This window comes from Rutidosis leptorrhynchoides, chromosome 3 (genome assembly GCF_046630445.1).
Source record: "Rutidosis leptorrhynchoides isolate AG116_Rl617_1_P2 chromosome 3, CSIRO_AGI_Rlap_v1, whole genome shotgun sequence".
NCBI classification, from domain to species: Eukaryota; Viridiplantae; Streptophyta; class Magnoliopsida; order Asterales; family Asteraceae; genus Rutidosis; species Rutidosis leptorrhynchoides.
In genome coordinates this window covers 471,868,579-471,892,294 of record NC_092335.1, presented here as the reverse complement: position 1 = coordinate 471,892,294, position 23,716 = coordinate 471,868,579, and the positions used below count along the sequence as shown (strand labels likewise).

The 23,716-nt window shown below is 32.6% G+C and overlaps 1 long non-coding RNA gene across 2 annotated transcripts; it reads left to right on the top strand.

Moving 5' to 3' along the window:
• Positions 1-14,823: 14,823 nt before the first annotated feature.
• LOC139898117 (uncharacterized) lies at positions 14,824-17,938 on the top strand. 2 transcript variants are annotated; one of them, XR_011776884.1, is made up of 4 exons: positions 14,824-15,661; positions 15,759-15,851; positions 16,725-17,037; positions 17,581-17,938. It is a non-coding gene; the product is annotated as an uncharacterized lncRNA (long non-coding RNA). The 2 variants fall into 2 exon arrangements; XR_011776885.1 differs by lacking the exons at positions 14,824-15,661; positions 15,759-15,851 and adding an exon at positions 16,237-16,347.
• The last annotated feature ends 5,778 nt before the right edge of the window (positions 17,939-23,716 follow it).

The window sequence follows — 23,716 nt, the reverse complement described above, 5'->3', positions numbered from 1 at the left end:
CATGATGGCGATTTTTCACGACATGATAGAAGAATGCATGGAAGTTTTCATGGATGACTTTTCAGTCTTCGGTGATACATTTGAATCATGTCTAGTTAATCTTGAACGAATGCTTATTAGATGCGAACAATCAAATCTAGTACTTAATTGGGAGAAATGTCATTTCATGGTTAAAGAAGACATCGTTCTTGGACATAAAATTTCAAAGGAAGGAATTGAAGTGGATAGAGCTAAAGTAGATGTAATTACTAAACTTCCACATCACACCAATGTTAGAGGAGTTAGGAGTTTTCTAGGGCATGCCGGTTTTTACCGACGTTTTATAAGAGATTTTTCTAAAATTGCCACTCCTATAAATAAACTCCTAGAAAAGGATGCTCCATTCATCTTTTCAGATGAATGTATCAAATCTTTTAATATTCTTAAAGAGAAACTCACTAATGCGTCGATCATGATAACACCAAATTGGAATCTACCGTTTGAACTAATGTGCGATGCAAGTGATTTTGCAATGGGAGCCGTTTTAGGACAAAGGATTGAAAAACGATTTCAACCTATATATTATGCTAGTAAGATGTTACAAGGAGCATAAATAAATTTTACAACTACTGAAAAAGAACTCCTTGCTATTGTCTTTGCTTTTGACAAATTTCGTTCATATCTCGTTCTAGCAAAAACAGTGGTCTATACCGACCATTCTGCTCTTAGATACCTATTTTCGAAACAAGATGCCAAACCAAGATTAATCCGTTGGATATTACTCTTACAAGAGTTTGATATTGAAATCCAAGATAAAAGAGGAGCATAAAATCTCGCCGCTGATCATCTTTCTCGTCTTGAAAATCCTGAATTAGAAGTTCTAAATGAATCGGCCATACAAGACAACTTTCCTGATGAATATCTATTGAAGATAGATTATAATGAAATTTCATGGTTTGCAGACTATGCAAACTACTTAGTATGTGGATTCCTTGAAAAAGGGTTGTCGTACCAAAAACGAAAGAAATTATTTAGTGATATAAAACACTATTTCTGGGAAGATCCACATTTGTTTAAAAGTTGTTCAGATGGAATAATACGCCGATGTGTATTCGGAAATGAAGCTAGTAAAATATTAAACCATTGTCACACAGGACCAACAGGAGGGCATTATGGGCCTCAACTAACAGCAAGAAAAGTTTATGATGCTGGATTCTATTGGCCTACAATTTTCAAAGACGCACACCTTCTTTGCAAATCCTGTGATGCTTGTCAAAGGGCCGGAAAAATAAGTCAACGTGATGAAATGCCACAAAATGTCATTCAAGTATGTGAAGTATTTGACATTTGGGGTATTGACTTTATGGGTCCATTTCCAAAATCTCATAATAATCTCTATATTCTCGTAGCCATAGATTATGTATCTAAATGGGCGGAAGCACAAGCTCTCCCAACTAACAATGCACGAGTTGTAGTCAACTTTTTAAAACGTCTTTTTGCAAGGTTTGGAACACCGAAAGCTTTAATAAGTGATCGGGGAACTCATTTCTGTAATAATCAACTTGAGAAAGTTCTTAAAAGATATGGAATAACTCATAAAATCTCCACCGCATATCATCCACAAACAAGTGGACAAGTTGAAAATACCAACCGAGCTTTAAAACGTATTCTAGAGAAAACCGTAGGATCAAATCCGAAGGAATGGTCCATAAAATTGGAGGATGCACTCTGGAATTTTAGAACAGCCTACAAAACTCCAATTGGAACCACACCTTTCAGACTCGTTTATGGAAAAGCATGTCATCTTCCAGTAGAAATTGAACACAAAGCATTTTGGGCTTTGAAGACATGTAATCTTGATTTACATGAAGCCGGATGTCTACGGTTAAGTCAATTAAACGAATTAGAAGAATTAAGACATGAATCATATGAAAATTCCATAATCTATAAGGAAAGAACGAAGAAATGACATGATAAAAGAATCAGAAGTTCAAAAGAATTCAAAGAAGGAGACAGAGTTCTTCTTTTCAATTCACGATTCAAGCTATTTCCTGAAAAATTGAAATCAAGATGGTCTGGACCATTCATAGTCAAAAGAGTTTTCCCATACGGAACAGTAGAATTAATAAATTCAAATGGGATTGAATTTAAAGTTAATGGTCACAGAATTAAACATTACATACATGGTCCGATGGAAGTTGACAACGAAGTTAATCACAATTTCAACTAAGTGTAGGGAGGTTTATGTATTTCTGTTAGAGTTAGATTTTCTGTTTTCGTGTAGTTCTCGAAAATGGAACCCGAATGGTCTTTCCCTAGCAGACCCTAAAGAACTAGTCTTCTCCCCCCATTCTGAATTTTTATTTTTTTTTAGGTTTTTACGAAATGAAGACTTCCTGTGAACTAAACCATGGTCTAATGCTACACGCTTTGATCACTAAACGTAATAATGACACACTTCCAAGTGAAATAGTATCATTAATCAGAGGTAAATTGGACGGAGTAAGAAAAGAATCCAGATGCGAAGATAATAAGTTACAATTTGGTAAAGGAAAATCAAAATCCGCAGCGAAAATAAGAGCACGACACCTTGAAAAATGTCACAAATGCGGAAAATGGTCACACGAAGGTAAATGTTCAAATAATCAAACCTATTCAAATACTGAATTTGTTACTTTATGCAGAGATGGACCGTTCATATGTTTAGAAGAAAAAAACATTAAATGCTCGAGGTTACGCCTATGTAGCCATGGAAAACCAATTAGTCCGACTATCTTATGAATGGGCTAGAGCATATCATTAAGAAATCTATTTCACAGGTAAGTCTGTACAGTTTTTATTTTTTTTTTATTTTTAACCTTTTGATAATAAACGCTAATTTGTTCGCTATAAAGTATTAAATTGGTATTCAATAAAATTAGGTCTTGCGACTGAAATTATTGATATCATTCAAAAATTTATTACATCACTGCGAAATTTACCGTTTATTCTTAAGTTATAAATATCTTTAATCAATCAACCCAAAATATTTCAAAAATTCGTCATGAGTTAAATTAGGTCATGGAACCGAAATTACTTTACCGAAAAGAGGGGCGCATATTTTTGACAATATTTGATTGATTAAAGTGGGATAAAAGACCAAAAAGATTTTTAATTTTATTTTTACCATGTTTTTAAAATTAATATTTAAAAATTAAATTAATATTGTGAACTTTGTAAAATCAATATATTTAAGTTTGTAAATATTTGAAAAAATTTAATATTTTTAATATAAGTTTGTATGTATAAAAACAAAAATATAATTTAAGTTTGGTGTGAATTTATAATATGAATTTTTAATTAAGTTTGGTGTGAATTTAAAAACAAAAATTTACTTTATTTCGCTAAGTTAAAAATATGATTTTTAAAATTCGTCGTGAGTTGAAGACTAGGTCTTTGAACCGAAATTGGTTTACCCAAGGGAGGGACGAGAACTTTTATTATCATTATTTTTAATCTTATTGAATTAAAGTATGCCAAAAACATAAAAAAACCCAAAAATCTTTACTTTTATAACCGCGCTTTGAATTGACAAATTTTAAAATTTTGTCGAGGGACGGACTAGGACATTGTTCCGAAACACCCTCATCCTAAAAAGAAACAAAAGTTTAAATTTAATTAATTATATGTTCTAAAAGTGTAAGGTTTTATAAATAAAAAAAAATGAAAAATATATGTGAAATAACAACAAGACGGAATGAACAAATGATATGCACCATTTATCATTCAGAAAACAAACAACAATATGTTTGGAAACTTTGGTAAAATTTAATCATTTTTCTACGCTAATCACCCTCAATAATTTAAATTGTTACTGATTTCTTGCAAATGAGGGCATTGCAAGATCTTAAGTGTGGGAAGGGGTTAAATTCTTTCAGATTTTAAAATTTTTACTTTATACACTTGGTTACCATTAGAAATACTAGTAAAGCAGTAGTTGTATTAGAATCTAGTGCTCTCTGATAATAAAGAACAGCCCTAGTCTTATATACTGACTACCCAATTCTAGTAAAAATTTTCAAAATTTTCAATTAAATGAACTCAAAATCATGTTTATACATATTTATGAACGATAAAACTAGGTATTAACACCGAAATTATTGTTACCTTGGAAAGGACATAAATTGAGAAACAACCCAAAATGTTAGAATTCATTTAAAATGGAATAGAGGACAATAAAAAGGAAAATAAAAGCCAAGTGTGGGAAAATTTACCAAGTTATTTAAAACATATGTCACATATTTCTGTAACAAATAATTAAAGATACTTTTGCTTTGGACTAAACTAAACAGTTTTACCCGATTTACTGTAAGAAAGATGGATCTACACGATGAATCAATTCTATCATTAAAAGGAAGTAAAGTCTTCCGAAAAAGACACGCGCTTCTTGATTTAGGTCATGAAGTTGTCGTCCAGACCAGCTGTAGGTTGACGAAAAACCTAGAAAAGTCATCTCTAAAATCAGCAGGAAATCCACGGACCTCAGCATCAAACAGGGTCGCCAAGTAGTCAGACTTATCCTAACCATGAGAGAATCTGTCTTGTAAAATGGGGAGGACGCCGTGCAAATTAGCTGGATAAGACTAATGAATCAGATCCCCAGAAAGGATAATCTCCTTAAAAGATCAAAAATCAGCTTTTAAGACTGATATTACTCAATTCTTGAGATTGACCTTAAAGATTGAGAATTCAAACTCATGGAATTCGATGATATCTAAACTCGAGCTTGAACGAGAAAATATTTTGATCAAAATTACAAACCGATTTGTTTTCTGAAAACTCATTTTCAATGCGTTCATTACCATTGAACGTAAAATCCTAGGAATTCAACTGGAATTCATTAGGTCACCTGAACCAAATCGGGTGTCAACCGTAAGAACGGTGGTTGCATAGCATGGTCAAAGACAGGACCTTGTGCCAGACCGGAAAATTATAAGGGTGAGCTTTACTATTGCTCCTACCAAGGATAGTAATTGCGTCCGACACGTTATAGACCATAATTAAAAGTATGTCAGGGGACATTGCCTTAACAGTTGCTTGTTCAACGCTTTCCTTTACAACCGGACGGTAGTTTATCGAAAGGTAATATACGGATCAAGTATACTGGACGTATTGCTTTCCCAATATAAGGTTAGCAAGTGGGTGACACAAAACCACAAGTTTTGAGCTAAAAATTTCAAATATGAAACCCACCAAACCCACAAAAAGAATTTGCAAACACCGGTGAAGGGTTATTCCGGAAAACTTATCTAGGGTAAAAGCTAGATTTAATTTTCAAAAGATCAAATGTTTTCATAAAGATCCAATTTCCTTAATGGATCTAAATTTTCATAAGTCATGTGAGACTGTAAACCACATCGTTACTACCATTGTTTATACCGCCATATAGAAATCACTGATGTACAAAGTGTGAAGAATAAAGAAGTGATTCTAGTATTTCAAGACTATATTGCTTGAGGACAAGCAACACTCAAGTGTGGGAATATTTGATAATGCTAAAAATGAACATATATTTCATAGCATTATTCCTCAAGAAAGACAAGCTTTTAGTTGCAATTGTTCTATTTACAAGTGATATTCGTTTAAATAATAAAAGGTGAAGACAAAAGACAGATTCGACGAATTGAAGACGCAAACGACCTAAAATCTCAAAAGTACAAAATACAATCAAAGAGGTTCCAATTATTGATAAGAAACGTCTCGAAATTACAAGAGTACAAGATTCAAAACGCAAAGTACAAGATATTAAATTGTACGCAAGGACGTTCGAAAATCCGGAACCGGGACAAGAGTCAAATCTCAACGCTCGACGCAACGGACTAAAAATTACGAGTCAACTATGCACATAAATATAATATAATATTTAAATAATTCTTAAAAATTATTTATATATTATATTTATATTTAAATACCGTCGGAAAATTAAAAGACAAACTTGTGTGAGCTGGTTTTACGAACTCCGCGACTTGCGGAGTTTGTAGTGAAAAAAGGCCGCGACTCGCGGAGTCCCCAATTCTGAAACTGCCTATAAAAGCCAACGCATTCGACGAGTTTTAAATATCCAAAAATATCCATCCTCTCTATTTATATATATATATATATATATATATATATATATATATATATATATATATATATATATATATATATATATATATATATATATATAATTTATATTTTAATTTTAATTTTACTTTTAATTTCTAATAATAAGGGTATGTTAGCGAATGTTGTAAGGGTGTAAGTCGAAATTCTGTCTGTGTAACGCTACGCTATTTTTAATCATTGTAAGTTATGTTCAACCTTTTTACATTAATGTCTCGTAGCTAAATTATTATTATGCTTATTTAATACCGAAGTAATCATGATGTTGGGCTAAAAATATTAAAATTGGGTAATTGGGCTTTGTACCATAATTGGGGTTTGGATAAAAGAACGACACTTGTGGAAATTAGACTATGGGCTATTAATGGGTTTTATATTAACTAAACAATACCTTGTTAATTTAATATACAAACTTATAATTTGACGTATTTATATATAACCACATACGCTTGACTGGGTACGGTGGGCGGGATATCTATAAATACTAATAATTATTCATTTTACCGGACACGGAACTGGATTAATAGTTAATAGACTTGTTGAAACAGGGGTGAATTACATTCAAGGGTAATTGGTGTAATTGTTAACAAAGTAGTAAAACCTTGGTTTACACGCAGTCGATAACCTGGTGTATTCATTAAACAAAGTATTAAAACCTTGTTACAATTCGAATCCCCAATTAGTTGGAATATTTGACTTCGGGAATAAGAATAATTTGATAAAGGCTTTCGCTCTTTATATTTATGACTGATGGACTATTATGGACAAATCTGTATGGACATATTAAATAATCCAGGACAAAGAACAATTAACCCATGGGAATAAACTAAAATCAACACGTCAAACATCATGATTACGGAAGTTTAAATAAGCATAATTCCTTTATTTTCATATTTAATTGCACTTCTAATTATTACACTTTTATTTATTGTCTTTGTATTTAATTGCACTTTTAATTTTCGTACTCTTTAATTATCGTAATTTTATTTTATCGCACTTTTATTTATCGCATTTTCATTATCGTTATTTACTTTACGCTTTAAATTAAGTCTTTTATTTATTTAATATTTTACATTAGGTTTTAACTGCGACTAAAGTTTTAAAATCGACAAACTGGTCAATAAATGGTAAAAACCCCCCCTTTTATAATAATAATATTACTTATATATATTTGTATTTTTATAAATTAAAACTAATATAGCGTTAAGCTTTATTTAAAGATTTTTCCCTGTGGAACGAACCGGACTTACTAAAAACTACACTACTGTACGATTAGGTACACTGCCTATAAGTGTTGTAGCAAGGTTTAAGTATATCCATTCTATAAATAAATAAATATCTTGTGTAAAATTGTATCGTATTTAATAGTTTTTCCTAGTAAAATATAAGCTATTTCATATACACCTCGCATAACATCACATAGCCACATCTATTGATCAGCTAACAGTTATGGAGTCTATTGATAGGTAGTGAGTACCAATTGCATCATAAGTGCAACTCTTAGTTCTTTATGGGACCTAGAAATATGTGTAGTCCAACAAACCACTATTATCTTAATTGGCATGTTTGTCCCATCCTTGCCTCGAACTCAGGTCTCACCGTGAATACGATTAAGTCGTCCAATTTGGAAACAGTGGAAATTCACGCCAGTCTTACTATATTAGAAATTCCACCTCGTGGTTATAATTCATGCTAGTCTTACTAGGTTAGAAAAATAATGAGGAGTGTTTGCAAGCTCATTGGATGGCATGACTTAAATTTGAGGGGTATTTGAAAACATTTGTGTCAACGAATAATGCATGCACACAAGATTCGCTACACTATTTGTTAAAAATCATTTTAACCAATTATATATGTCGATCTTGTTTATGTGTCTAGTTTGTTATTAAATTTCTAGCATAAAAATAACAAATACACAAACATGTATCGTTTTAAAACAATTTTAAAAGATGTCGTCCATATATATTATTTGAGTTTCAAAAAAAAAACATTTAACATTAAACTCGTTAGAATTTAACTTATTTTAAAATCATCAATTTTAATCATTGAAACTCGTTTAGAGTTTTATTTAATGTTTTCATCAAAAACATATATAACTTGAGTCTCAAAATTATTTAACTTTAAACTCTTAGAGTTTAACCTTTTAAAATCATCAATTTTAATACTTGAAACTCGTTACCGGTTTTATTTAATGTTTTCATCAAAAACATTTAGCATATATATTCTAATCAACAATTATATATAAATGCAAAATTAAAACACAACCATGCATCACAGACACATAGCCTAGCCCAAAAATTCTATGCTTGATCCCATGAGCCGACATGGGATCAAGAGGTCAAACTAAAGGTAATATCGTAGCTCCCACTTAATTCAAGAATCAAGTGAAAACTTGACAAACGTCATCGTTGTCAACTTGACCTGTTCGCCATCTTCTAAGTCAAACTCCACGTTGCGTCTTTATCTTTAATCTTCATCTTATTACATTTATTTAAAATTGAAAAATACAACTAATCTAATACTTTTTACAATTTAGAATAAACTTAAATACAATACTATGAAAATAAAAAATAAATATAATACAACTTTGGCTTCAAAATGGCATTTCTAATAAAATAAATAATCAACATGATATAATATTGCCGTAATCAACAATTACAACAATCATACATAGGTCGGGGCATTATGGGCTATGTATGCAATCACAATTTTAATAACTATATTATTAAACCTATATATGGCTTGTCCATGGTTATAATGCATGTGTATAACCATGGAATATAACAATCACAAATTATAATAAATATTCAAGCCATAACAATAAAAATCTACAATTTAAAATAGTGATATTCTTTCAATCATATTTGTGCGTCATGAGGTTAAGTCTAAATCAACCGCGTTGACTTTAAAAACCAAAAAGGTTTCGACTTTTACCAATTCACCACAATGCTAAATCTAAAGAAAAATCACGCGACAATTAAGATGGTGTAAAAGCGGCTCGGATACCACTGTTGGAAAATCGTGTGTACTTTTAAATCATATTAACGCAGCGGATAGTTAAAATAATAGTCAATTATTATTTTATAAACCATTTACAAAATTAAATATTCATATATTTAAATTTAATAAAACATGCACATGATTAACGATCCCAAAGATCCAGTTACACCACTAATAATTGTCAAAACATGTAATTCACAAAGTGAGTAAACGATATACCTTTCTTGAAGAAACTAATTGAAGGAGAGAAACCTACGATCAAAAATATGACCTTCTCTTAGGATAGTCCACACTACACTTCAAACGACTGTCAATGGATGTTAGTCCAAATCCAAGTAACTTATTATAATAATCAAATTATTATAATAAAACAATATATAATACTCCGTATAACTCTTGTTTGCAAGAACACTTAAGCATCTCTTCATGCTAATTAATTTCACGAATTAAAGAGCCAAGGATGAGATAAAAAGGGTTTATTTGATTTGCGATGTATGTGTTTCCTTTTTTTTTTCTTTTTTTTTTTGACTTACTCTTCCAAAAATCAATCAATGCTTATATTTATAATATATGTGTAAAAGTAAACATTGAATTGTGAGGTCCGTGAAACAAAACACGTACAAAGTTATTTTGTTTCTATCTATATTTTGATTCCCAAAATCTAAATCTCATGATTTGGTTTTAAAAAGTCGTATTTCTCAAATACTTTAGGGGTATGTTATGTAACTTATAATTAATAATTTCTATCATGTCGCTTTCATGTGAATAGTAAATTAATTAATTTCGTTTCATTTACTATTCATATGAATAGTAAATGAATTAATTTCGATTTACTATTTTGTTACTTGAGTAATATATATACATCATATATATATTTTATTTGACGTCTCGGTGTATATGTGTGTGACCCCGAAGGCTCAAATGAAGTTGGCCATATAGTTATATGTTGTACCTTGCACATTAATCCTACGGATAGTTGAGGTATTGGATGACAATTCAATGATTAAATTGGAATTATTAATGCTTTGTAGCCTTGGCAAAGTAGTCGAACTTCTTGAAACCTCTAAAGATGATTTGTCACTTACGGTCTCTGTCGAGTTCTGATTTATATATGCAGACCAAGTTCTAAACCATTTGTCAACGACACCAAGTTCTAAATGTAGCGATTATTATACACATCAATATATATTTTGGGTAGGATAACCGAATGTTTATTAATTTTTTTAAGAATTAACATTAATTACCATATCATTTCTATATTTTGCTCTGATTTCTTGTAAAGTGGGATACGGTATATTAGAAGTCTAAACATGCTTTTACACAATCGGAAATGTCCAACGTGTTGGTTTTATTTTTGATAGAAAAATTGATATGGTTACTTTGTGAAGGATGTTATCCCACATAGGTGGGAGGAGAAAGTTGGAGGTAGGTGACTTGGTTATAAAAGGAGGGCTAAGTCTTCATACCGTTGACATTATCTCCCAAGAGACAAAACTTCTTAGCCCTCCTTTTATAACCAAGTCACATATCTCCAACTTTCTCCTCCCACCTATGTGGGATAACATCCTTCACAAAGTAACCATATCAATTTTTCTATCAAAAATAAAACCAACAAATCTCCACCTTTTTGATAGAAAAATTGATATGGTTACTTTGTGAAGGATGTTATCCCACATAGGTGGGAGGAGAAAGTTGGAGGTAGGTGACTTGGTTATAAAAGGAGGGCTAAGTCTTCATTCCATTTTGCACCAATCAATACACTTTAAGTATTTGATTATTTCTTTCTTTCTTACCCTTGTTTGAAAGTTGTATTAGTTAAATATTTTGGAGAGTGTAGTTGGCTTAAGAGAGTCGTCTATATCATTGTAACAATTTGTGATATAGTGTATTTTTCTCTTTGGGGGCCGGTGATTTTTCTCCTATTTTGGAGTTTCCACGTTAAATCTTGTGTTGTGTATTGTTCTTATTTCTTTACTATTATTGTTGGACCGGGTGGTGGGAATTAGTGAGACCGTAATTTTCCAACAACTGGTATCAGAGCGTCAGGTTTGACGGGGGTCTCGGTTATAGGAGTCGGAGTATGCTCTGTGGTTGCCACGGGAGTGGATCGTCCACATCAGATTCGTAGTATCTGGTTAGACAATATTTTTTCTGATTCGTAGTAATAGTTGGATTTGTTAGTGGCGAGTTGTGGATTTTCGATTTAAAGGGTCCTGGCTACCTGCTACATCTTTTGGCTATTCAAAACGTGAGCAAAATCAGAGAAAGTGTTGTTTATAGGATACGGATACGATGTCGAAGTTCAGTTCAATGAGGTTTGATGTAGAGAAATTTGATGGGATGATCAATTTTGGCTTATGGCAGGTTCAAGTCAATGATGTGTTGATTCAGTCCGGGTTACACAAGGCATTGAAAGGTAAACCCACCTTTGTTCCCGGCAGTGACTCTAGCAATAAGTTCGATGAAGAAGAATGGGATGATATGGATTTGAGGGCAGCAAGTGCGATTCGTTTGTGTCTTGTAAAGAACGTGCTTGCAAATGTGCACGGGTTATCAACGGCAAAGGAGCTTTGGGTTAAACTAGAGCAGTTGTACCAGGGCAAGGGCATATCAAATCAGTTGTGTCTTAAAGAACAATTTCATACTATGCGTATGGATGGAGGTTCAAAGATTTCAGATCATCTAAGTATTATTAACGGTATTGTTTCAGAACTGGAGGCTATTGGAGTTAAAACGGATGATGAAGATAAAGCTTTGAGGTAGATATTATCTTTATCATCGTCTTATGAACACATGAAACCTATTTTGATGTATGGGAAGAAAACTCTGAAGTTTGAAGACGTTACTAGCAAGCTCCTATCCGAGGAGAAAAGACTGGAAGGTAACGGGGTCTCGTCATCAGGAGATACGATAGTGTTGTGTTCGGATAGGCGAAAGAGAAACTCTGGGAAAAATCTGGTATGCTGGAGGTGCGGGAAGACTGGGCATGTAAGGGTTAATTGTCCAGGTGGAGCTAATCCGGCAAATGGCTCCAAAGACGCTAACATTGTCTCCGTTGTTACGGAGAGTGACGAATTCCTCTGAAGTCACGTCATCCTCATGGTGTGTCCGCGCCACCGTGGAAAGGGATGTTCGTTAGCGGTTCCACAATTACACATGGGCATTGGTTTGGCGTTGATGCAGGTTGTGTGGTGGAAACTGATGTTGTAGCTGATGAGACTTTCGGGAAAGTCAAACAGGGAAGTTGCACCATAAAGTTTCAGCTGGTTGTTCAACAACATGTGCCGAGGTGAAATGCTTGAAATGTGATATTCTAAGTGCTATACTCTTAATGGTAGAGTATGATAATTCTTGTTAAGAGTTATGATTGTCTGTGATGACAATGATTGTCGGTTTAGACAATGTTCGGTAAAAATGCAAGTTTTGTCTCTTGGGAGATAATGTCATCGGCATGAAGATGAGGATTTTGAAGTTGTCGTCGAGGAAGCATCTATATCGGTTATCCTTATAATGTTGAAGTATGGTTATCTTTTTCTATCAAAAAGGTGGAGATTTGTTGGTTTTATTTTTGATAGAAAAATTGATATGGTTACTTTGTGAAGGATGTTATCCCACATAGGTGGGAGGAGAAAGTTGGAGGTAGGTGACTTGGTTATAAAAAGAGGGCTAAGATAACGGTTGGTACTAAATAAGTCATCTTAAAGTTGATATCTGTTGAATTTACAATGTATCAAAACTTTCACACAACAATAAAAAATAAACCATCAAAAAAAACTAATTCAGAAATTAATTTAGCATGTGAATTGTAGCATGTTGGTTAATTCATTATTGTTGTTTTAAAGTTTCGATGCATTATAAACTCAAATCCACTCAAAACATGTAAGCTATATACAACAACAACAAAACCCAATACTAGATAAGTAGTGTATGAAGAGGTGGGATGTAAACAATCCTTCCCATATCCAAGAATAAAGACAAGTCATTTCTCCACCCAAAGTGAAAACGCTCTCAAAAGTAGAAAAAGTCATCCCTCTCTCTATTCGACGGATAGAGAGATTGCTTCCGAGTGGACCTCCGGCCAATAAGTAGAAAAAAAATTTAAAAAGATAAAATAAAATTGAGACGCCATAAAATGGTAAAGTAAAATTTTCATGGTTTTAAATCCTGCCTGAAATTTACTTTAGGCTCTAATAGTCAGTGAAGTCGCCAGTAAATCAACGCTTGCTGTCGACTTAATAACTAGAGCCGTGATGTAGGCTATATATATATATATATATATATATATATATATATATATATATATATATATATATATATCCTTAAAGTTACAATGTGCATATGAAAAAGTAGCACCAACTAATTCACTCTAATAACCGTTTGACCACTACTACCCATTTTCTTAGTCATACAAATCCACGTACCCCACTAATTGACCAAAGCATTCTCCTTAAACTTGGTCAATAACACGCTAACTAAATAAACATAAACATAGTAATTAAATCTTAAATAATTATTAATCTCAAACTTAGCATATATTAATACACTAATTAGTTCCAACAATCACCACCAAAATTGATTTATCCATTCCACTCGTGCACCACACTTGTAATATATAACGCGTTTCTACCGGACACGTTCCACACAATCTCGACTCACCCGCACTCCCGACCACATCCAGAGTCATCTCAGTTTAAACCTCCATAGCCACAATTACACACTTCATGGTTCCTTTTTATACACTCCTTTTGACAACTTTGTTCCAACACACTCTTCTACCACCCAAGAAAACAAACCCTGACCACATACTACCGTTTTCTTGTACCCCGGTTAGTATCTTTTCACGAACAAGTTTTGACAACCTCGTAGACAGCTTTAACAACACCTATGACCACAACTTTTCCGATCAAGTTGCTCATAAAGCTCTTCCACCACTCAATAAAACAAACCCACCTAGTTATACTGATTTTTTATACTCCGGTTTAGCTTCTTCTCATGAAACTCTTCTACCACCACCAACAACAACAACAAAAAAAAAACCCACCTAGTTCTATTGACTTCTTGTACCCCAATTCAGTTTCTTTTTACGGACAAGTATTACACCTTTCAATCAGCAATCTTGACAGCTACAACCACCCAAGAAAAAAAATCCACCGGATTCTAACAATTTCTTATCTTTGGTTCAGTTTCATCTCACGAACAACATGACTCTAGTTAAAGCGACACATTAGCTACAATACCAAGTGTAGGAGAGAGGCCCCTTATTAACCACAATATAAATTGAGCTAATATAAAAACAGGTGCCGAACATTGGTGACAGGAGAACATATGGACAGAAAACAAAAGAAAACTTCTCTGCCACTTTTGACTCAAAACATGTAGGCTATATTTATAGCCTTAAAGTTACAATGTGCATATGGAAAAATAGCACCAATTAATTCACTCTAATAACCGTTTGACCACTACTATACATACATTTTCTTAATCATACAAATCCAGTACCCTAGTAATTGACCTACGCATTCTCCTTAAACTTGATCAATAACACACTAATTATTATATGAACATAATAAATAAATCATAAATATTTATTAATCTCAAACTTAGCATGTACTAATAAACCATTTAATTCCAACACAATGCAATTCAACATTAAGGTGTCTTACTAAGTACCAACCATTAGACCTCTACGATTGTGCAAAAGTGCTGTTTGGACTCCTGATAGATCCTACTTTGCAAAAAATTGAAGCAAAGTATAAAAATGATATGGTAAGATCTCCAGCATATTGTTTTTTATTCAATTTTTTTCATCTGGGATAAAATATTAAGAAAAGGACGTAGCCTATTTGGTATCAGAGAGCTCATGGATGGCCGAACATAATTTTCCTGGTGGTTTTAGAGGTGGTGGAAATCGCAGATTCCCTGGAAGAGGTGGCAATCAAGACCCATATGCTGAAATCGAGCGATTGCAAAGAAGGATTGCTGAACTAGAATTCAATCAAGACCATGATTTCGGGGGAAGTAATTCAGATCAGTCAAGGCGATCAATCAATTGACTGATATGAATCCCTTAGGGAATATAGGTCACCGTAGGGAGCAACGTAAAGATCCCCCACCTTGATTTCGGGGGAAGTAATTCAGATCATGCAACAATTGTATCTCTCTTCAAATCTAATTGTATAATGTCAAAACTATCCCCCATCTCTTCCGCTTAAAAAAAAGACGGGTTACACTCCATTATTCAATATCTAGAATCTAGAATTACAATAAATCATACTCCATAAACAATCGCCACCAAGTGTTCTGAGATGTTTGAAGCAGATCGATCCTTTTGTGGTTCTTATATTTGTGATCAACCAGTATCCATGACGCCTAATTCCCCATCAAATTAAGATTACGATTTTGTAGTATTTGATTAGGGTTCTGTAGTATTCGATAATCTTAGATGCGAAATCGAAGGCATGGTGAAATATATTTGGAAAGTGACAACCATTCTGATACTATGGCTTGTGACATTTATCAGCACCTTAGAGCTACCGAGGTGGATTTTTTATCTTTGTAAAACCTATATTGAACTTGTACCTTGAGTATTTTGTTTTTTCTGTTTCAAGTGCAAATTGTTTCTCGATTTTTCTCAGATAAAGAAACGGCCCGGAGTTGATTTCATGGAGAAGGTGCAAAAAGACATCAATCCGAGCATGCATGCAATTATAATCTACAAGCTTGGTGAGGTACAAAATTGACCAAACATGTTAATAAGTAACTTTTGGTTGTTGTATTGGTATTTTTACTAATGTAAAATGGTATGCTATATGATATTTTGACCAACATGTCAAAAATAAGCCTGTAGTTCTAGCTTTGTTGATGTATATAAAACGATCTTTTGATGAATGAAATCGAAGATATGTGATTCACCGTGTATAGAAAGGTATATAGGAGTATTCTGATTGATGACAAATTCCATTTCACGTGATTTCTTAAGCCATGAACTTGTGATGTGTGTAAATAAATGTGAACAGGTGTGATCACGAGTTCAAAATCTTCAAAACCAACCACTTGTGAGTTGTGCTTATAAAAGTGAAGCTGTTCCATCTACTCGTGAATACTCACATAAATGATTACTATTTCTTAATATATTAGGCTTTTAATCAAACCTTTAATCGAAGGTTAAATATTGTTACCTGAGAACATCTCCGGATGCAAGTCTTCCTCTTGAGCTGAATATTGGTACAGTCTTTTCCATCTCCACGGAATGTGACACGATTCTATTTATAAAATCTAACCCATACAATTTCTATGCGTTTAATTTGTATGACAGCACTATCACACCATATGTAGCTACAAGTGGTAGCAAGTTGAAATTCATAGAGATAACAATTCCATGCTATTTAATTACACATTATTTATATCTGCAATAGAAATTTGAGTTGATGAGAGCGTTATTAGAAGTGTATTTCTAAGTTTGGATCTCTCTGTTTGTGTGTCTTTTTAGATTTTACTATCATTACATGTTAGAAACAAAAACATATATCGAACTGATTAATTCTAAGGCATTTGATGTACATTTACCATTTTCTACTCAAAATATGTCTTTGTTCATGTAGGTTTCTATATATTCATGACCATCGGATAATGAGAATTTTAGACAAACACTGGGGAAGAGGTCTATCAACAACAAAAGAAAAGATTTAGATCTTGCTGGCAGAGGTCTATCAATGTGAAACGGGTTGTTATAGTTACAGACACATACTTTTGTTTAAAAAGGTGTTGGAGGTGGGAATCATTGTTCACTCGGTAATATTTAGTCTCATTAAGGACATCCTGAAGTATTTCTACCATAAAGTCTCTACTTGCAGCCTTGTGTTTTCATCAGTTCTTTTCTTTGAAGGCATGGCACTTGGTGGATGCATTTCTCAGGTATCAACTTTTTTTTATTGTTTCTTTTGAAATAATGATGAAATTTATGAATATTGGAGTTAGTTTGAAGGGATGACACTTTCTTGTTAATGGAGTTAGTCAACCACGATAAACTCGAAATCACTTTTCCTTTCTCCTTTGTTGGATGGGGCGTTTATTTTATATCATATTCAATTATATTATCTACCAAAATACAAATAATTGTCGTTTATAATTACAATCACGCAATTACACAAATATCAATTACCCATCATTCTCATCATTCTTTTCAATTGTAGTTGTGCTCTGCAGGGATACTCGATTCCCAGTGATTATATAATCCAGATATAATGATGCTTACTAATGTTATATGGGTAGTATCTTGGGAATATTTTTGAACGGATCATGTTAGACGTTTGAGGACTTATTGTCTATATAAAACATTACATTACCTTCCGATAACTTTTATTTAAATTTTTTAAAGGGTAATAAACCTCAACTTTCATGATGTGCTTTTAAATATGTATAGTATGATCCTTGAATTGTCATGTTACATGCTGGCAGACAATACGGATCTCACTGATGAAGCAAGAAGCTGGAACCAAGTCAAATGTCTATTCACTTGGCTTGATAGCTCATTCCCTCATGTCCTTATAAACGATGCGATTAGAATTCTCTTGGTATAGGCTTCTCATGTATTTGTATTATACTATTATTGACAGTGTATGACTAGAAAATATGATGATGTAGCATGTATAAACCTTTATATCTTAAGATACCACAGTTTCACAATTCACTAACTCTTTTCACTTTATGCAGTTGCACCATTTTATCAACATATAACGATGGATATAGATCTGTAAGATACAACATATTGGGTAATCCATGGGTAACAAGGATTGGTTTTATTTGTGGGTTATAGTGCCAAGTAGGGAAATTAAGGTGCATACCGTACAATTATTTAATGGATCTACGCGAAGTCCTTATGACATTGACTTTACATGTCAAACTTGAAAAAGATAACATTGAGTCATTGACTTTACAGGTCAAACTTGGAAAAGACAATGTTGAACAAAGTTCATTGCCTAATCCCGCGAAGTCGCGAGTTATAAACTAGTAATATATTCAAATCAACAATTTACCAAGAGAATACAATAGATAAATGTTACAAGAGTGAAGAGAACTCAAAATGAACCTTAGATGTGAATATAGAGCAACAATCGGTGACTCGGTGGGTGTAGCTACTACGTATGGTTTGGGAACACGAGTTAGGTAGCAAAAGGATTTTTAAAAGACAAAATTACATAGATAGTTCTTGTGGTTTGCTATCTATTGCATGGATAGTCCAAATTAAAATTTTCAACTATATAAATTCGTCACGTCCGTTAATTTTCTCTGTTAAATCTAAGCATGTGTCATGCACATGTGGGTAGTGGCGAGTCTAGTTGGTGTCCCGTGGGGTCACGGGGCACCAATAATTTTAAATATTTTACGTTAAAAATACTATTTTAATTTTATAAGACAACACTAAATTTAGTTGTAGAACCCCATTTATTTTTCGTATTTATAATTTTACCTTTATATTGTATATGACTCCACTAAATTTAACTAACATGACCACTTATATTTTTTAAATTTGTAATTTTTTAAAAATAAACAACCACTAAAGTCGCATTCAAATATAATTAGTATTGGAAAAAAAATTTGTGACGCCATTAAATTTTAATTCTGAAATCGCCACTTTACAGCGGGTATTTTTGTCATTTTACTTCTTTTCACCTTCATCTCTTCCTTTATTTTTCTTACCAAATCTCATACAACTTCTTTTGAAATTTCATCAAACAAAAAACCCGAACTAAATTCATTAAACAAATCATTTATTCAACACAATCTAAGACAAAAGCCAAATGAAGACAACTCATCATCATTTTTACCTTTCATTTTTTCTCATCTTTCATCTTCATATCCATCTTCACAACTACAAATATCGAATCCGAAGAAGTTAACCCACAAAAAATTTAAGCCACAAATTAATCAACATTCAGTATCACAACTACAAATTAATTAACTACAAAATCAGTATCACGACTTCATAAAAAGTTAACCCATATATGACAAGTACAAACATTTGGTGGTTAATCCCTCAGATCTGCAGACCCGTTCCTATCTAAGAACGAAATCTTACCTCGAATCGAGTTGTAAACCATAATCGGAGATGGTCGTGATTCTAGAAATCGTTTGAGATGGTTGTGGAGATGATGATTCTCGAACTCAAGATCTCGTTTTATTTAAATATGACACATAAAGTTCTCCACAACCATAGCTTCATTCGGTTATCTTGACCCCCCGTCATCGGAGTTCATTGTTTATTTCTTTTTTATTATACACTCATCGGAGATGATTGTTGAATTTGTTAATTAACATAAGGTATTCATTATATGTAGGTAGGCCTAAGTTAAATCTGTGAAATTTATTGTTGAAATTGATTTTACAAATTTATTGTTAAAATTGGTTTTTTTTTTTTTTTTTTTTGTCAACAATGGTTTCCAACAACATTTTTTTAATCCATGTAATTTTTTCAATTTGGTTTGATTTTAGAAATCGATTGTTAAAATATGAGTGAATGAATGTTTGATTTGTAATAGAAATTGTTTAATTTTGTGGAAGTTTAGATGACAAAAAAGTTTTGAGGTTGCTCTTATCTTTTTGAAGAAGATAGGGTTGAAATGACAAAAATACCTTATGTGTGTTGCACATGCTTGTAAAGTTACAATGAGAAAATTAAAGGACTTGACGAAACTGGACTATTCACGCAAAATTTGCAAACTTCGGGACTATCTAGTTAAAAAAATTAAGTTTAAACTGAATAAATATGTCTTATACCGTGCAATGTTAGGTGAAATAGTTATATGATTAAAATTGTGCAGCCATTTGTTGACTTTTGAATATCATAACACTCCCCCTTGGATGACAATTTTATTATAGATCAACTAGTACTGCATCGTTAAAAACCTTCCTAAAAAAACCCAGTGGGAAAAAACTTTATCTAAGGGAAAAAGAGTGCAGCACAGAGTTGACTCCCTCTCAAGTAGACATCGCTTTAGTTGTTACATCTTTTGAACATGTCTCATGCCAATGTTATGAACGTGTGTTCTGAAAATAGCAGTTGGAAGTGCTTTCGTGAAAAGATCAGCAGAGTTTTTGCTGGATTGAACATATCTCATTTCAATCTGGTTGTCCTTAATGAGATCTTGAGTGTATGAGAAGAATCTAGGAGGTATGTGTTTTGTTCGGTCACTTTTGATATACCCTTCTTTCATCTGTGCTATGCAAGCTGCATTATCTTCATAGATAGTTGTTGGACTTTTATCGCGTTCTAGTCCACAAGAATCAGTAATGAGTTGTGTCATTGATCTCAACCAAAAACATTCCCGAGTAGCTTCGTGTAATGCAATTACTTCGGCATGATTTGATGATGTTGCAACAAGTGTTTATTTTTTAGAATGCCATGATATTGCGGTACCTCCATTTAGGAATACATACCTATTTTGAGATTTAGCTTTATGTGGATCAGATAAATAACCTGCATCTGCATAACCAACCAAATCTTGTTTTGATTCGTTAGAATAAAATAATCCTAAATCAGTAGTTCCTCGAAGGTATCGAAATATGTGTTTGATCTCATTCCAGTGTCTTTTGGTAGGAGCTGAGCTGAACCTTGCCAACAAATTAACTGCAAAAGAAATGTCAGGTCTTGTACAATTTGTAAGATACATAAGAGCTCCAATTGCACTAAGATATGGTACTTCTGGTCACATAATATCTTCATGATCTTCACAGGGATGAAATGGATCAGTGTCAACATTAAGTGATCTAACAACCATAGGAGTACTTAATGGTTTTGCCTTGTCCATATTGAAACGTTTTAAAATCTTTTCCGTATAAGTTGTTCGATGTACAAGTAAACCATTAGGCATATGCTCAATCTGCAAACCAAGGCAATACTTGGTTTTTCCGAGATCTTTCATTTCAAATTCTTTCTTTAGAAGTTGAATGGCTTCATGGATCTCTTAATTTGTACCTATGATGTTAAGATCATCGACATAAACAGCTATGATCACATATCCGGATGTTGTTTTCTTAATGAATACACATGGGCAAATAAGATTATTTGTATACCCTTTGCTTATCAAGTAATCATTTAATCGTTTATACTACATACGACCCGATTGTTTCAACCCATATAAAGACTTTTGTGATTCAATGGAATACATTTCTTTGGGTTTTGCATTAGATGTTTCTGATACCTTAAACCCTTCATGGATATTCATGTATATATCACTATCAAGTGGTTCATTTAAATAATTAGTAATAACATCCACGAGATGCATTTTTTAAGAAACTGCCATGTTGATTAAGTATCTAAAAGTAATTGCATCTATTACAGGAGGATAAGTTTTTCTCATAATCCATTCCTAGTCTTTGAGAGAAATCTTGAATTACAAGTCTGGCTTGACCTTGTAAGTTCATTTTTCTTATTTTCTTTTCGAATTAAAATTCATTTGTATCCCATACATTTCACATCTTTAAAAGTGATAACTATTTATCCGAAAACTTTTCTTTTATTGAGCGATTCAAATTTAGTTCGTATTGCTCCTTTCCAATGATCCCGATCATGTCTATTTTGACATTCCATGACAGATTTTGGTTCTGGATCATCATCATCATTCATGATGTCATATGCAACATTATATGAAAATATCTCTTCAAGATTTTTCATTTCATTCCGGTTCCATAATATTTTTTGAATGTACATAATTGATTGAAAATTCTGTATTGAAATTATCAATCTCCTCTGCAGAAAGAGTATTGATTTGTGATTCTTCTTTAACATTTTCTTTTACCTCATTATCAGCTGATTTTATTTTTCAAGGATTTTTATCATTTGAACCAATTGGTCTCCCACGTTTCTGGCGTGACGAATGTAGTGACCCGAACTTTTCCATGTTTATATATATTAATTGAGATTGATATTTACATGATTAAATGTTTCCAACATGTTAATCAATCAAACTTGTTAAGACTTGATTAATTGAAATATGTTTCATATAGACAATTGACCACCCAAGTTGACCGGTGATTCACGAACGTTAAAACTTGTAACAACTATATGATGACATATATATGGATATATATATAGTTAACCTGATACTATGATAAGTAAACATATCATTAAGTATATTAACAATGAACTACATATGTAAAAACAAGACTACTAACTTAATGATTTTTAAACGAGACATATATGTAACGATTATCGTTGTAAAGACATTTAATGTATATATATCATATTAAGAGATATTCATACATGATAATATCATGATAATATAATAATTTAAAATCTCATTTGATATTATAAACATTGGGTTAACAACATTTAACAAGATCGTTAACCTAAAAGTTTCAAAACAACACTTACATGTAACGACTAACGATGACTTAACGACTCAGTTAAAATGTATATACATGTAGTGTTTTAATATGTATTTATACACTTTTGAAAGACTTAAATACACTTATCAAAATACTTCTACTTAACAAAAATGCTTACAATTACATCCTCGTTCAGTTTCATCAACAATTCTACTCGTATGCACCCGTATTCGTACTCGTACAATACACAGCTTTTAGATGTATGTACTATTGGTATATACACTCCAATGATCAGCTCTTAGCAGCCCATGTGAGTCACCTAACACATGTGGGAACCATCATTTGGCAACTAGCATGAAATATCTCATAAAATTACAAAAATATGAGTAATCATTCATGACTTATTTACATGAAAACAAAATAACATATCCTTTATATCTAATCCATACACCAACGACCAAAAACACCTACAAACACTTTCATTCTTCAATTTTCTTCATCTAATTGATCTCTCTCAAGTTCTATCTTCAAGATCTAAGTGTTCTTCATAAATTCCAAAAGTTCTAGTTTCATAAAATCAAGAATACTTTCAAGTTTGCTAGCTCACTTCCAATCTTGTAAGGTGATCATCCAACCTCAAGAAATCTTTGTTTCTTACAGTAGGTTATCATTCTAATACAAGGTAATAATCATATTCAAACTTTGGTTCAATTTCTATAACTATAACAATCTTATTTCAAGTGATGATCTTACTTGAACTTGTTTTCGTGTCATGATTCTGCTTCAAGAACTTCGAGCCATCCAAGGATCCATTGAAGCTAGATCCAATTTTCTCTTTTCCAGTAGGTTTATCCAAGGAACTTAAGGTAGTAATGATGTTCATAACATCATTCAATTCATACATATAAAGCTATCTTATTCGAAGGTTTAAACTGGTAATCACTAGAACATAGTTTAGTTAATTCTAAACTTGTTCACAAACAAAAGTTAATCCTTCTAACTTGACTTTTAAAATCAACTAAACACATGTTCTATATCTATATGATATGCTAACTTAATGATTTAAAACCTGGAAACACGAAAAACACCGTAAAACCGGATTTACGCCGTCGTAGTAACACCGCGGGCTGTTTTGGGTTAGTTAATTAAAAACTATGATAAACTTTGATTTAAAAGTTTTTATTCTGGGAAAATGATTTTTATTATGAACATGAAACTATATCCAAAAATTATGGTTAAACTCAAAGTGGAAGTATGTTTTCTAAAA